Below are 15,252 nucleotides of genomic sequence, written 5' to 3'. Positions count from 1 at the left end.
AAAGTGTTGCCCGTCACTGCTGTCACAGACCCCCATCTTGATTCTAAATCTATAAACTCTTAAGAAAATGGAGGGATGGATGAACTATAAACTCATGGCTGCAGTCCCATATAATATTGCCATGGAGACCGAGAGGTCCTCCCTGTTTTTAAATACTGAGGAGTTACTGTCTTTAGTCCTTATAACTTTTTGTCTGCTTAAAGTTATATGTCCTGGTACAAAACGTTAGCCATGGTTAAATGATATTACTCGTGATTATCAGGCAAGAATGACAAAAGGTGGAAAAAGTAAATTTCTTGGTGTTTCCTCAACGTTGTGAAAAAATTCTCAAGTATTTTGTTTATAAGACTGTAGAGCAAAGATCTTGTCTCCTTCCTCCTTCAGTATTCTGCAGATTCTTTGGGTGTTCCATTCTGGCTTTAAACCACTTCACAGCACAGAATCTGCTCTTTTAAGGTTTTTTAAGGATCTTTTATTACCTGCTGACTCTGGGGACTCAGTTATTTTAATGCTTTTAGATCTTGAAGCTGCTTGTGACACAGCCATCAACAGTTTCAGAGTGATTTAGATCGTACTTGTCAGAGAGAAATTTTAGGGACAGCTTTGGAGGCTCAACATCTCCCTCTGGACCACTCCTAGGTGGAGTTCCCCAAGGTTCTGTTCTGGGGCCATTCTTTTTTTGTATTCACTCCCTCTAGGATCGATTATGAAAAGACATAGCATCTCCTTCCACTTCTGTGCTGATGATTCCCAGATCTAGCTGTGGGCCTGACAGGAAACGATGGCAGATGTTACAGCGACATCAAAACCTGGATGACCATAATATTTTTAAAAATCAGTGAGAGCAAGATTGAGGTCAAGATACTCAGACCCAGGAGTTCAAATGGAGCTCTAATATTAGACACTGGGTCCCTAGATCCTTATGTTAAGCCCTTTGTAAATAATCTTGGCATGAAAATGAAAATTGTGCCTTAAAATTGGATTAACAGATTCATTCTGTTTATCCAGTTAATTCATGTTTTCAATTCAAGGTTGCGGGACTGTAGCATTTCCCAGCTTTCACAGTGTGAGAAGCAGGGTCCCCCCTGGGAAGTTTGCCAGTCTGTTACAGATGTGGATGTAAATTTGACATTCTGTCAGTGAAACTGCTTTTCTACTGCAGATACCTAGGCTTCACTTTAAATACTTTAACATAAATTATTCCTAAAAATAATGTGTTAGCTGGAGAGCCAGACTACGCTGTATTTTGGACCAACATCAGTATCACTAAAAATCCTTTTTTGGAATAGAGTCCCGTTCCTTTGTTAGTGTTGCTTCTATTGTCACATACAGTAAAACCCACAGCTGTTTCGAGGGAAGCTGAGAACATTACTTTTTGAATCTGATTGTAAACCTTGTTTATTTATAAAGCCTAGAAAAAGGAAGAGAAAACTTTGTAATGTTTCTTCCTTCTTAGCAGCCGGATTTCAGCCACCAGGAAGTTTATTGACAACATTAAAATATGAACAAAATCAATACTGGAGTTACCTGGTTTTCATGTCTGGAGCTTAATTCCTGAAGAGACTATCCACAGCTACCACAGAAATATGGTAAAAAGCCCACTTAAGCCGAGCCACCTTTAAAGTGCCTGCAAAGTGCCTTCGTGTAAATATTGAACTTGTTCACAGTTTGGATTTCACATATGGATCAATATTGAAGCAATCTAGACTTTAATCTCATTTTCCTTTGTCTTCTCTTCTTGGCAAATGGTGCTCTAGACTGGCAGTGTGGCATCTCCAGTGAAATCAAAAGATATGAGCATTTACATGGATTTTCTTGTGAATATTTTATTACTGTGTGGGATTTCTATCTTATTACATTTTAGAAAAGGTGATTGACTCTCTGTTTATCCACTTAATTCTCTATTTTCACAAACACCCTTCTGAAATACTGAGCAAAAAGGATTGTTTTTGGATGTAAAATAGTCGCATCTGACCACTTTCATTTCATTTCCCTCATTTTGAAGACACAAAGTCAACATAAATATAAATTTGCTGACAGTTTCTGAACATTTAGATAGGAAACGTGGACAGCTGAAAACTGTCTTGAAATAAATGACTCTAGTGATTATATAGTGTTTTCACATACTTCTGGCTTTATGTTTATGTATCCCAAAGCTTTCCCCTTAAAATGAACCCCTATACAATGCAATTTTGTCATTTTTTACATTCAGACATTCATTGATGCTCCATCAATCGGGGCCTTTGGTTTGAAAACCACAGCAACATTCTGTAATTGGCAAAACATTAATACACTGGGGTAAAAAATTCTAGTAGCAAAACATCAGATGAAGAAGATTTGCCCTCTTCCCTCATCTGACGTTGAATTGCAATTTTGAGTTAGACAACTTTAAAACTATTGGGTGCATAAAACTGCCATAGTCCTATGCATAGATGCATAAGACTGCCATAAAACCTTTAAACAGCAGTTTGTGGTTCCCAGAGGATGAACTAGTCCCGTTAATTTTACTTTGTAACACAAATGATTTAGTGTCAAGTTACTTGAAACTACTGGATGGATGAAATCCTGCTGATGTTAATGTCTCTCTTAAGCTAAGTTATAATTACCATAACAACATTTTAACATAAGACTAACATTCATCATTATAAGTTTTACTGTATAGACTGCAAACTACATACAAAACTAAGATGGTGAATATGATAAACATTACAGCTGCTAAGCATTATATTCAAAGCATCAGTGTGTTAAAGTGCAGCTTTGTAGAATTATTAGAAGGGCTGGAAGTGTTTCATTTTTAGTGTAGCTGAAGAAAATTATCTCACTTTCACTGCCTTTAAGCTAAATGGTGCCTATTTAGAGGTCTCAAAAGCTCAGGGCTCCTGTGTAAGGCAACAGAACAATCTTGACCTAAAAATTGAGGCGAGTGACTCAAGAACAACTTGACCTGGAGCGTCACAGCGTAAAACTGTTGAGTCCATTTTAACCAAGAGTTTATCAATAAGTCCCTCTCAAGAATCCGGTAAATAATGGATCAAAGACAAATGTTACTTAAGATTCACATCCATCTGAGGGATTAGATCAGCAGGTCCGGACTTCAAACGGCAGAAACAAATCAAGGGCTCGCTGACATGTTTTGAGGTTGGTTATTGATTGTTGTTGGCTGCAGCTTAGGGGCATCGTGGGTCACTCTTCCAGCCGGTCTGGATCTCCAGTGAAAAGTGAAGCTTCTGGGCAGAGGTTGGCAGGGAGCAGCTTTTCCCTCAGCAGTGCTCAACTGTTTGTTTTTCTTATTTTCATAAACTGAATTTATTTTGTTTATCAGGCCAACGATGATTCATCACATCATAAGCAGAAAATCTACTTTTTTTAAATGCTCTGCCTTTTCCAGGTGGAGGGTCACTTGGTTCAGAAATGACTCCCATCATACCTTGCGCTTCTCCTGCATGATGCACTTCAGGGGGAACAGCAGCATTAAACATTTGTCTTGTTAGTAGTGGCATTAAATTTAAAGTCATAGTAAAAAGCAAACTTATTCGAGTGTAAGGTTTATATATCAGAACCTAAAAAAAAAAATAGCAGGTTCTAAAATTATTTAAATACAACCTAATGCAAAGAACAGCACAATGACATATTACGCCATGTTAATATTAATTTAAGAACAACTGAGGGAAAATACAGAAGCAGACAAATGAAAAACTTCTAAAGGCATTAAAGAGTAAGTAGCAGAACCTGCCTTCTTGATTAACTTACCATCAGTAATTATGAATACCTCTAAAAAGTAGGTGTTTTGGCACTTAGCTGAGTTGGAGCATTCGGCCATGTGTTGACACAATACCTAAAAGAAAGGACATCAGCAATGATCTTAGAGAAGCAACTGTAGCTGCCCATCAATCTGGGGAAGGTTAAAAGGCCATTTATGAACAATCCATCATTCTGCAGTGAGAAAGATTATGTGAAAAACATCCAAGACAGCTGCCAATCTTCCTGGCAGTGGATGTCCCAGCAAATTCATCTGGGACACTCCTAGCCCCACTCCTGCAGTTTGAGTGAACATGTGCTCAGACTGCATGTTAATGTTTAACATGCAGTCTGAGCACAGCACAAGCCAGTCTATGCAGTGCTGAGAGAAACTGCAAAAAACCTTAGAGCTAGTCTTCAGATTCCACAAGCTTCATTTAGCATGTTAAATATTGAAGTTCATAGCATTACAATTTAAGATTTAATTTTTTTTTTGTCTTTAATCTCCAACGTAGAGATGTTTGGCACAGCACAGTGTTTTGCAAAAAAAACAAAAAAACAAGCAGCATATCAACACAAGAACCTCATACCAACTGTCAAACACAACAGTAGTGAGGTGGTGATTTGAGCTTGTTTTGCACCTTGCAGTCACTGAGTTCACTTAGAGTGAAACACGAGACCATCTGTCTGACAGCTAAAGCTTGACTGAAACTGGGTATGCAACAAGACAGGGTATCAATGTTCCAGTTAAAGTCCAGACCTCAACCCAACTGAAATACTGTGGCAGGATCTTAAGAGAGCTGTGCATAAAGGAATGCCTGCAAATGTCAATGAACTGAAACATTTACAACAAATTACAACAAATTAGTACTTTTCACAGTATTCAGGTCTATCAAACTATTTCTAATTTGTATTTTGAATATATTTGTTCCACAGCTATAGCATTTTGGAAGCGAGAAGATTCATTTGTGTTTCAGTAGAAAAATAATTACACAAAATTTGTCTGTGGTTGCATGCTAACAAATAGCTCTAACATCAAAGATCAGAGTCTCAGAAATTTCTCAGCATGTTGGTGCAAAATTCTCACTTTTATTTTAAAATTATGTTCAAGCAAATGAGTCAACACCAGCTTTCAGCACACCATGCTCAGAGTGCTGGAGAAGCTCCAGGCAGCTTTCTTAATGACATTTTGCCATCCATGGAGATTTTATGACTCACTTAAAACTGAATAAATGAATGGAGAATCATGATGAATGCAGGTATCTCCATTAAAAATACATTAAATCAGATGAACATGTTTTCCAAACACGATGACAACATTTGGGGAGCCGATAAAACATTTCAGCCTGGATAGGAGTCCTCCATGACGACAGCGTCCACATCTACAGGATGGTTCACCAAGTGATTTGACAGCACAGACACATGGCCAACAGACTCCTGGTAAAGTATAATTTTGTTTCTTCTATGTCATTCCTGCTGACTGTTACTTTATCTGTGCAAAAATTGTGATTCTTAGCGACAACACTAATTTGTACAGATCTGCTTGCAAGATGTAATCTTTTCATAAAAAATCATTTATAATCTGTGAAAAATAATGCTGTCATAATGGCATCTGTTCACTATAAAGTCACATACAACTACAATTATTGTCAAATAAATAAATAAATAACCAATACCTCTGGTGTCTTAGAAGACTGGTTTTCATCTCTTTTAGCACACCTTTTCCTCTAAACTGTTCTATTTTCTTTGTTAAATTTTTACCACTGTTGTGTCTGCATGGTATAGATGAAGACTGACCTTAAATATTGGAAACCAGCCAAATGTGTTAATTAGTTAAAATATTACAAAATCTGCGAACGAATTAACACTGTTTTTTATTCTGCACACAAACAGAAATGTTAAATGTCAAAGCATTTTTCTTGATGAACAACAGTTTATCCATCTGTGCAGCCTCCCACATTGACTCACTGAGATAAGTCTGACTTTCAACATTTCAGTTTCTGCACATATTTAAGAAATTAGATATGAAAAGTTCATTCCTGACCTTTGGAGATGCTGGCAAATGGTGAATTTTGGGAAAGTTAAGCTGACTGTTTCCCTGAAAATAAACAAGTGTTTCCACAAACGACAAAAGAAATTAAAAAAAATATAAAAGTAAGTTTTATATATCAAAATTTAAGTTGACCAGTTCACCAGTGTAAAAATATAAAAAAGACTACATGTGTTTTCCTCCTTTAAAAAGGTAACATTTATTATATTTTGATTGGGTAATTCTGACCCGTTGTAACAGTCTATTTCATGCACATTGACCAGTACACTTCTAAATCATCCTCTACTGAGCAACCTCTGAACCATGAAAAAACTTTCCTTAACTTGAATGAATCATCAGTGGCATTTTTGTTTGAATATTTGGAAATTTAAAAAAGCATCATGAGGCTCTGAACTGAGCTTTAAATCATGTTTGTTTACCCGCTCAACAATTAAATTACATGTTACTAGAGAAGATGTTTTCTTACATTGTTTAGAATTTGCCCAAGAACTGAAAACATTTTGGTAAAATTAATTTTCCTGCCTTCAAGCAGAAACAGCCCAGGCCTGTTTTTGTGGTAAACTGGATTAGACTGGAGTGGTTATGCTGTACCGATAGGCGTCGCTGTTTCTCTCCAATACAGCTGTACCAGAAGGGATCAGGTCATAAGGAAAAGTCTCCTCTTGAAATTCATAAAATCTTCGTCGTGGGGGTCCTGCTTGTTTGGTGTTTAGAAATTTGATGATGGTGATTAAATAGCAAACTATGCAATTATACAATTATAAGATTAAACCAGATTAAAGGCTGTTTATATTGCACGCCCGACGTTTTGCTTCCAATTATCGCAGGAGGCTGGCTCAGCAACCAGTGTCGCACTTCTGATTGGCTGAATCCGAAGTCAATCCTAGGCTTGTCCCGTAGCCTCCTGTTGGCGATCAGTCAGTCAAATGTAACCAAATTAATAAAGGGACTTATGGCCTCAACCCCCTGCTTGCTTTTAACGAAAAATTAAAAAACGAACTTTAATGAGACTGTGTAACAACCTAGTTATAGTTCCTCGTTTAGCACTGAAAGTGGGTTTAATTGGACTTGAAGACTTGTTGTCTCCTTTGTCCGGCTTTTTTACGCGCCGTGCCAGCGCAGCTGTTTGCGCACCTGAGTCCGCTGTTCAGCTTGTGCAGCGTCAACATGACTTTACAGCATCTGAGCCACTAAACTGCCATGGTGATACTGTTTTCTGGCGATGGAGCTGGTGCGGCGAACCTTGGTGAATGCGCAGTGTCCCACCGTGGAATAACCGGAGTCCAGTCAAAGGAGCTTGCAAAGAAAAGCGTCTGGACTTCTTTAAGTTGCTTGAAGACGTTTCACCTCTCATCCGAGAAGCTTCTTCAGTTCTAAGGTCAAATGGTGGAGAGTCCCAGATTTAAACCCAGTGGGAGTATCCCCCCAAAGAGGGACAAAAGGACCCCCTGATGATCCTCTCTTTGGGGGGATACTCCCACTGGGTTTAAATCTGGGACTCTCCACCATTTGACCTTAGAACTGAAGAAGCTTCTCGGATGAGAGGTGAAACTCTTCAAGCAACTTAAAGAAGTCCAGATGCTTTTCTTTGCAAGCTCCTTTGACTACGATGACCTGGATGACTGAGAACCTTCACAGACAACCGGAGTCCAGGTGTCACCAGGGGAGAGCCGATGTGGCCGTCTGGAGCAGCCAGCTGGGATTTGACAGAGCGCAGGAGTTTGGGATGCAAGAGAACCCTTAGAGCAGGGGTAGGCAACCTTTCTGATGGCGAGTGCCATTTAAAATTTCCTCAGAAGTCAGTGTGCCATATGATTGCATTAGCAATAAATTTAATAACGCTCTATATGAACAGTTACACATTATATAGAACCACTTTATAGAATTATATTTGCAAATGTTGGCAGCTATCAGCGAATAGTTATCAGCTATTTTGAAACAAAAAAAAGACACTTTTTATTCATAACAAGAACTCCATAACAGTAAATGAACTGTACAACAGAAAATACAAATGCTATTTATGGTCTCCTCACAACAGTGATAAGAAAAATAAACTGGGCCAATATGATATGTTTGTTAATACAGAGACACACATGTTAATGTGATCTCTGGTCTCCCACTCAGAGACACAGGTCTCCGAGTGTCCAACATTCAGATGGCTACCTGAGGACACTCATGTGAGAGAAAATCTGCTCACACAGATATGTAGAGCCAAATACTGTCAATAAGGCCTCTGCAATGTTCTGAAGACAGTTAAACTTGTCAGGTAGTGATGTCCAGCAAGTGAAAATGCAAGCTCCATGAACACGCACAGCTGTGGATTCCAGCTGCTTCGATGTCGCATTAACTGGCATTAACTCAGCCAGTTAATGCGAGAGAAATCTAGCTGCTCATTAAAGATTTCTGGTTTGATCAGGAAATAAAACATTGGTCCATACACCTGAAAGTCCCAAAAATGCATTGTGTCTCGAGTCTATGGATGCATTTTGACTAAAGACCGGCACCCCAGATATTAAAGCCATAAAGCCTTTGAATGAAAACAAATGCTGTTGTGACAGTGATGTACACTGTCTTGTTGGTAAATGTATGATTTCTATTCATTTTACGTCAGATAAAAACTTTGGTTGTAAGCTTCAGATAATTATTTAATAACAGCCAGACATTTTAAATGAGAATAAGAAAGTATTTCTTTGTGCCCCCCTTTCCCTGTTAATGCCCTACCTGCCCCCCTGGCAAAACTTTGCTAGATCCGCCCCTGCACAGTTACCAGCTGTCAGCTACGTAGAAAAGGATCCTGGTGTTATTTGTCTCTCAGAAACAGATCATAACTTCCCTTCAACCCATTCATGTCACCTAAAAGGTAAACCTGTTTCTCCATCACCTGTTCAGCTCTGATGATTCAGTAAGGACATCTCCTGGTTTCATCTTCATGTTTCCCTCTCACCAGATATACAAACCGATATCATGACCAGCAGCTTTACAGCTGTGGCTCCAGCAAACATCAGCTGATACTAGAAATTAATATTAAATAAATTCTAACAACAGCTGACCAAGCTTAAACGTGCTGCTGTTGTTTAGTGCGACATCCGGTGGTTTCCTCTTTCTGGCGCAAAGTGAGCAATAAACAAACAAGAGAGAAAAGCTGATCAGCTGATCATTGGGACGATTCCGTTTGTACGGAACGGTTGGCAACTCTACTAACTAACCTTATGAATAAAATAAAGTTCACTATCAATAAAATCATAGCACCCGCCCAGCAGTATATAAATTCCGTCATGCTAGCTAGTACGCAGTACGAGTTGTTGTAACTGACTGTAAAAAGTCAGCACAACGAAAATAAACTCCACCTAAACTTGGTTTATATCTGACCCAGATAGACTGCAGGTCATAACTTCTTACCTGAAGTTTAGTTCACCTGACGCTCCGACCGGCGGCTTCCTCTGGTCTCTCCTCCTGCCTCCCCTTCCCTCATCCACCTGCTGGTCTCCACCACTTGTTAATTTTACTGAATCTGTGGAAGCTACGCCATGGCCAACACCAAACAACTGAGTTATTTTTACACACCGACCAGCGTCTGGCCAATCCACCACCAAAAAAAATCAATAAAAAAAAATCATCGGGCCACCGAGCAAATGCCCGGTATGCCCGATGGCCAGTCCAGCTATGGTCGTGCGTGCCATCAGTTAACCCTTCGCGTGCCAACGGTGGCACGCGTGCCTAGGGTTGCCGACCCCTGCCTTAGAGAGACAGTTCTCGGCTTCTTTTACCTGGATTCAACACGGCCTGCCCAGAGCCATGGCCTCTGAAGTGGTGTGCGGGCTGGTCTTCAGGTTACTGCTGCTGGTGAGTTTTCTCTCTAATACCCACTTTTTTACATCTTTGTTGGGCTTTTGTGTTACTGACAGTGCGCAAAGTAAGAGTGGGTAATTAATAATATGTATAAATCATTATAGATATTATTACTAATACCATCCTGTGCTGTACTTGTACTTTAAATGTAATTTCAAATAATAACCGTACTCTCGTTTGTGTTTTCCCGCCTTTCTACACTGATATAAATAAACTGTGACATTAATTCAAAGCCTCATCTATTATAGCGCAGTTCCAGTATATTTGTTCAGGACATTAAGAGCAGCTTTCATATTTATTAAAAGAGCCGTCAGCACTGTCCTCCACCTGTCAGCGTTTATTGGAGTTAATGAAGGAAACACAGCCGGCAGCAGTGACTGCAGAGTCACACCAAAGGCATGGTGTCTGTGTTTCAGGTACAAACGTCTGATGGTGAAAATGAACTGATATGTACTTCTTATTTTTATTTATTTGTAATTACAGACAGAATAACAAACTTAGAGTTTACTATTTTCCTTTTAATCTAATCCCTTTAGTTTACTCTGAATTAAACATTTATGGCTTTCATTAACTGTGCTATAGCAGCTTTCACAGAATTGGTAATTAGCTTTCATACTCAGTGGCTATTAATGAATCATCAGTGTTGTTATTGAACTGTTCGGCTGCTGACAGTGTGACTGTTATTCATTATCATTTACATTAATTGTTTGAGCTGCACGTCTTCAGCTGTTTCACTGCTCTGTGTTGCAGTCAGCTGTGTTTTGGTCTGTTTACTGAATTTGTTACTCTGTTAACAAAAGTCTTTCTGTGAGAAGGAAGAATCTGTTGGTCTCTTATTAGAAGTTAGTGCTTGATTTACTTCTTTCTCATGCAGATTATTTATCCTGTCAAATTAGGAAGCTTTTTATTTTGGGGACTTTTGGCAATTTTAAATACTAAATAAAAATCCTCTAGAACCTGTGGATATCATCTGATGCTGCATGCAGCTCCAGTTGCTTCTTGTTTGTTGGTCGCTTTGCCTTCAGCTTTGTCTCCTGTAACTAAAGTGCATGCTCTGTTGAGCTGAGATCAATTAACTGACCTTGCTATTGAAGAATAACCAATTTCTTTGACTTCAGAAACTTGCTTTTCCAGCTTTGCTAAGAGCAGGCTTTTAATCAATAGGTCTCATTCAGTAATACCATAATGGATCATTTGACAGCACAGACCCCTTTAATTTCTCACAGCAGTTGTGAGTCCATGCATTTTGTCCATTAATTTGTGGGAAGACATTTTAATAGTATGAATTAATAATACGATTCAGAGGATAAAATTTAATGCTTCAAGGTTCAGTGCATTGCACATTGAGCTTTTCTTGAGCGTTCACTACAGCTGCACACACGAGTAACTGTCAAAATGGAAGAAATGTAATGTAGAAAGAAGGGAACATGCATTCAGTGGGCACTTTATTAGGGACACCTTGCTAGTAAAGGGTTGGAGTCTTCAGAGCTGTGTTAATCCTTAATTGCACAGATTCAACAAGGTGCTGGAAACATTTCTCAGAGATTTTGGTTAATATTGACATGATTGTGTCACACAGCTGCTGCACATTTGTTGGCTGCACATCCATGATGTGAGTCATGCTCCACTGGATTGAGATCTGACTGTAGAGATCAAAGAACAGTGAATTAATTTTCATGTTCAAGAAACCAGTTTGAGATGATTTGATTTTGTGCCATGAAGTATTATCCTGCTGAAGCCAACAGTCATAAGGTGGGTACACTGTGGTCATGATGGATGGACAGGATCAGCATCAATTACCTTTTTAAAAAAGTTTATCAAATGATGACATCACACATTCCTTATAGCTGATAGCTGCAGGAAGGAAAAGAAAGGCTCTTATCTGTGTGGTATAGTCAATAAATAGACCTAGTGGACAGAAGGTTGGGGCCAAAATTAACATGGTTTATTTTCTAAACTTGCTGTCAGGATCTGTGGCTGCATATCGTGTGCGGCGAGTGAGGACCCAAGCGCAGATGACACAGGGAAACAGATACTTAATTACAAAAGGCGAGCCATTTATTTTGGCTGAACAAAAAGGTACAAAAATAAGAGAAACCAACAAGTAACCTAAACTGGGAAAATACAAAATAACCATGAAACCTGGAAGACATAAGAAAAGGTGAGCGGAGACTGGGACAAGGGGCAACTGAGAAAATATATATACTCTGAGGGGTGGTAAGGAAACTGGAAACACACGGGAGCACAGCAGGCACAAATTAAACATAATGAGAAAGGGGAAACAAACTGAACAGAATGCACATGAGACAAGGGACCGTTAAAATGAAACAGGAAGTGGCACGCAGACTGAGAGCCAAACAAGGACATGTAAACTTGACAGCAGAACAGAAGAAAGACAGACAGAGAGCAAGGGACATGACTGGGGAGACAGACTGACAAAACAACATGAAGACAAAACTGACTAATCTGGGAGACACTGAGGAAAGGGCACAGAGATGAAACAAGGACATAAAAGAGGACCATATAGCAAACAAGACAACCTAAACTACAAATACAGATAAACTCAAGAGTGGTAGAAACTAAAGTAGGAATCATAAGTCACACAGAGAATAAACAATAATGAATAAACAAGACTCATAAAATCTATAAACACAAAACACTGGGTCAACGACCCAGGTATCCTGATACCTGCAACACTGCAGTAAGGTGGTAGGAAACCCAAAATCCAGCAAATGACTCAACAAACAAGGCAGGATGGTAACAGGTCTCACACCAACAACGACACCGCCACATTCATGTTCACTTAAATCACCTTTCTTCCTCATTCTGATCCTCAGTTTAAACTTGGGCAGATCGCCTTCACCATGTCTCCATGTCTAAACGTAGTGACCCGCTGCAATGTGATTGGTTGATTTGCATTAACAAAGCAATTGAACAGGTGTACCTAACAACGTGTAGAATCAGCATCACGGATGACAGATATAATGTATGTAATCAAATGCACAATATCACGATGCTGTGCCATATTGAGGGTCACTTTTGTCGTGGTCTAGTAAAAGATTTTTTCTGCCGGTGTTACATAGTGTGTGTTTCGAGTTGGCCATCTGACAGCACATCTATTGACTCGCACAAAACTGCTGGGCCCATGTGTACACAGTCCACTCACACACAGACACACACACACACACCTGCACACAGCTTGAGTTTGCCAATGAAGCACGCTGCTGTTTATGTGTTTACTGACTGTTTTTGACATGTGGGCATACAGGTGCATGTAAAAAAAATATCATGAAAAGGTTTACTCAGTTATTAAGAAAGTCCAAACGTAACATATTGTAGCCTTATTACACAAAAACTATAATGTTTTTACTTTGAATTTTGATAGTTATGGCTTACAGGTAAAATAAAACATCTAAAATTATTGGGTAGTTTAATTGCAAGTGCAAGTGACAAATAAAGGCTTCATTCATTCATTCATTCATTATTAAAGTAAAGTAAAACAGTCTAATGGTCATTGCTGAAAAAGCTGAATGCAGAGTGCTGAATTGAAGCACATTACTGTAGACTGGAGGTGAAAAATGTGGTAGGAAGAGCAACAGGAATGACTGCTGCCTTGAGAGGACTGTAATGAAAAGTCAAGAACTTTGGAGACCTTCACAGGGAGTGGACTGAAGCTTGCATCAGTGCATGAAGGAGAAAAACAACTCGAATGTTGCTCAACAGTTCAAATTCTGCATTTTATTTGGAAATTGAGGTCCTAGAGTCTGAAAGAGTAATGGGACACAGAATCCAAGGTGTCTGAAGTCCAGTGTGAAACTTTGGGGTGCCAGGCCATCTGCTGGTGTTAGTGCTGGTTGCTCCATTGTATTTTATCAAGTCCGAAGTCAGTGCAGCCATCTCCCAGGACACTTTAGAGCACTTCATGCTTCAATCTGCTGACAAGCTTTATGTAGATGCTAAATTTTTCCACAAGAACTTTGACGTGGAACCTGGATTATTGTCAAGAGAAAGATAAGAAACACTCCAAAATAGAAATGAGCTGCTGGCGGTTACACCTCAGCAGTGCCACCAGATGATTGCCTCCATACTAGATTGCATTGACACAGTAATTCATAGTGAAGGAGCATCGGTCAAGTATCAGCGCCATCAATAATAAACCTGAAAACTGTAAAATTACACCCTGTGCATTTGTGTCATTACAGTCAAACTAACTGTTTTGACTTTAATTGTTTCTAAATTACAAATATTTTGTGGTTTTACAAACGGGAAGGCTTGCATATCTGAACAGTTTCATTTCACTCTGATTTCTCAAGGCTTTGTTTTGTGTGGCACTGCTTTGTCGTGTTCTGCTACGTTTCATCATGTTTGAGGGCTCAAACTGTGAAATTAGTTGGTTGTGAAGGGCTGGATTGGAAACGTTGCGTGTCTGTAACGTTAGTTTTAACTGGAAGAGGCAGAAGCTGGATTCAACCATGTATGGGCACTTTTGCAGTAACTGTATTAAAACAAGACCAGTTTAATTTTATTCCCTGTCTAAACCTCTTCAGATGGTGAGTCATAGAGCAAAGGCAAAGGATCAGGAAGACTAGCAGTATGAACATCACAGATCAATACATCAATTAATAGATTTTGGAAGTATATACATATATATAGCAGCTGCATAGTTTTGTAAAAGTTCTACTTTTCAAAATGAATCCATTAATTATCACTAGTTGTCCATTATTTACTGTTGAAACACTAAATGAATTGAAACTAACAAACTATTTTAAATTTCTTTATTTTACTGCCACATTGAACTGAAGGAAACTGATACCAATTCTTTCCTTTGACTCATTTCATTCTAGTAAAAGATGCATGAAACAAAATTGCAATTGCAACAATGTCAGGACGTTTTCTCTGACTTTTCTCTCTCTTTCATCTATTACAGTAACTTCCCTTTGCTCTCAGGTATAGGTGGACGTCCAAGGTCCTGCCTTGGACTGTTTGTCAGCGGACCCACGTGTTCCTCATCAGTTCATTACCTGCAAATACTTAAGGACCAAGTTGGTCTGTTCCTGGGAAATGTGATTTTGCTTTCTTGTGAGTAAATTCAGGGGTGTTACCATCTTTGCTGCCTGCTTTGTAAGGAAATCCAAGTAAGAATCCTAAGATAACATTAACTCACAAATCTCCAGTTTTGCACTGGCAACATCAGCTAATCTATTTCTCCTCCTTAACAGAAGCCCATCGCAGCTCAGTGAACTGAAACTTATCTGTGGATCTCTCTTTTGCAAATTCCTTTGATTAGACTGGTGCACTTGTACAAAATAAACATTAGAAAGTTGCATGTTCTGTGTTGGGTCCTGCCTTAGAAAACTCAGAATTCATCGTCTTCTGTGGTTGTGATAATGAAACTTTATTTTGATGCTCATTTGAAATCAGACTCTTTGAAAGAGATTGCACACACTTCATGCTCCTGTATTTTAAGGGCATCTGGCTCTTGCACTGCTGCATTCAGTGATTTTTTTTGTGCATTTCATTCTAAAAATGATCTGTTTTACAATCCCTGAAATATTTTTAGGTTCTTGCAAAAAAGGAAAACTGCACTAAAACTATGCTTAGTGAGGTATTTTACA

The 15,252-nt window shown here is 39.0% G+C and overlaps 1 long non-coding RNA gene across 1 annotated transcript; it reads left to right on the top strand.

Annotated features, from left to right (window-relative positions):
• Positions 1-9,524: 9,524 nt before the first annotated feature.
• LOC102082551 (uncharacterized) lies at positions 9,525-14,954 on the top strand. The gene is made up of 4 exons (XR_003214769.1): positions 9,525-9,631; positions 9,943-10,053; positions 14,585-14,772; positions 14,857-14,954. It is a non-coding gene; the product is annotated as an uncharacterized LOC102082551 (long non-coding RNA).
• The last annotated feature ends 298 nt before the right edge of the window (positions 14,955-15,252 follow it).

Source organism: Oreochromis niloticus, linkage group LG18, assembly GCF_001858045.2.
Source record: "Oreochromis niloticus isolate F11D_XX linkage group LG18, O_niloticus_UMD_NMBU, whole genome shotgun sequence".
NCBI classification, from domain to species: domain Eukaryota; kingdom Metazoa; phylum Chordata; class Actinopteri; order Cichliformes; family Cichlidae; genus Oreochromis; species Oreochromis niloticus.
The sequence above is the reverse complement of the archived record's forward strand: the minus strand, read 5'-3'. Positions and strand labels throughout refer to the sequence as shown.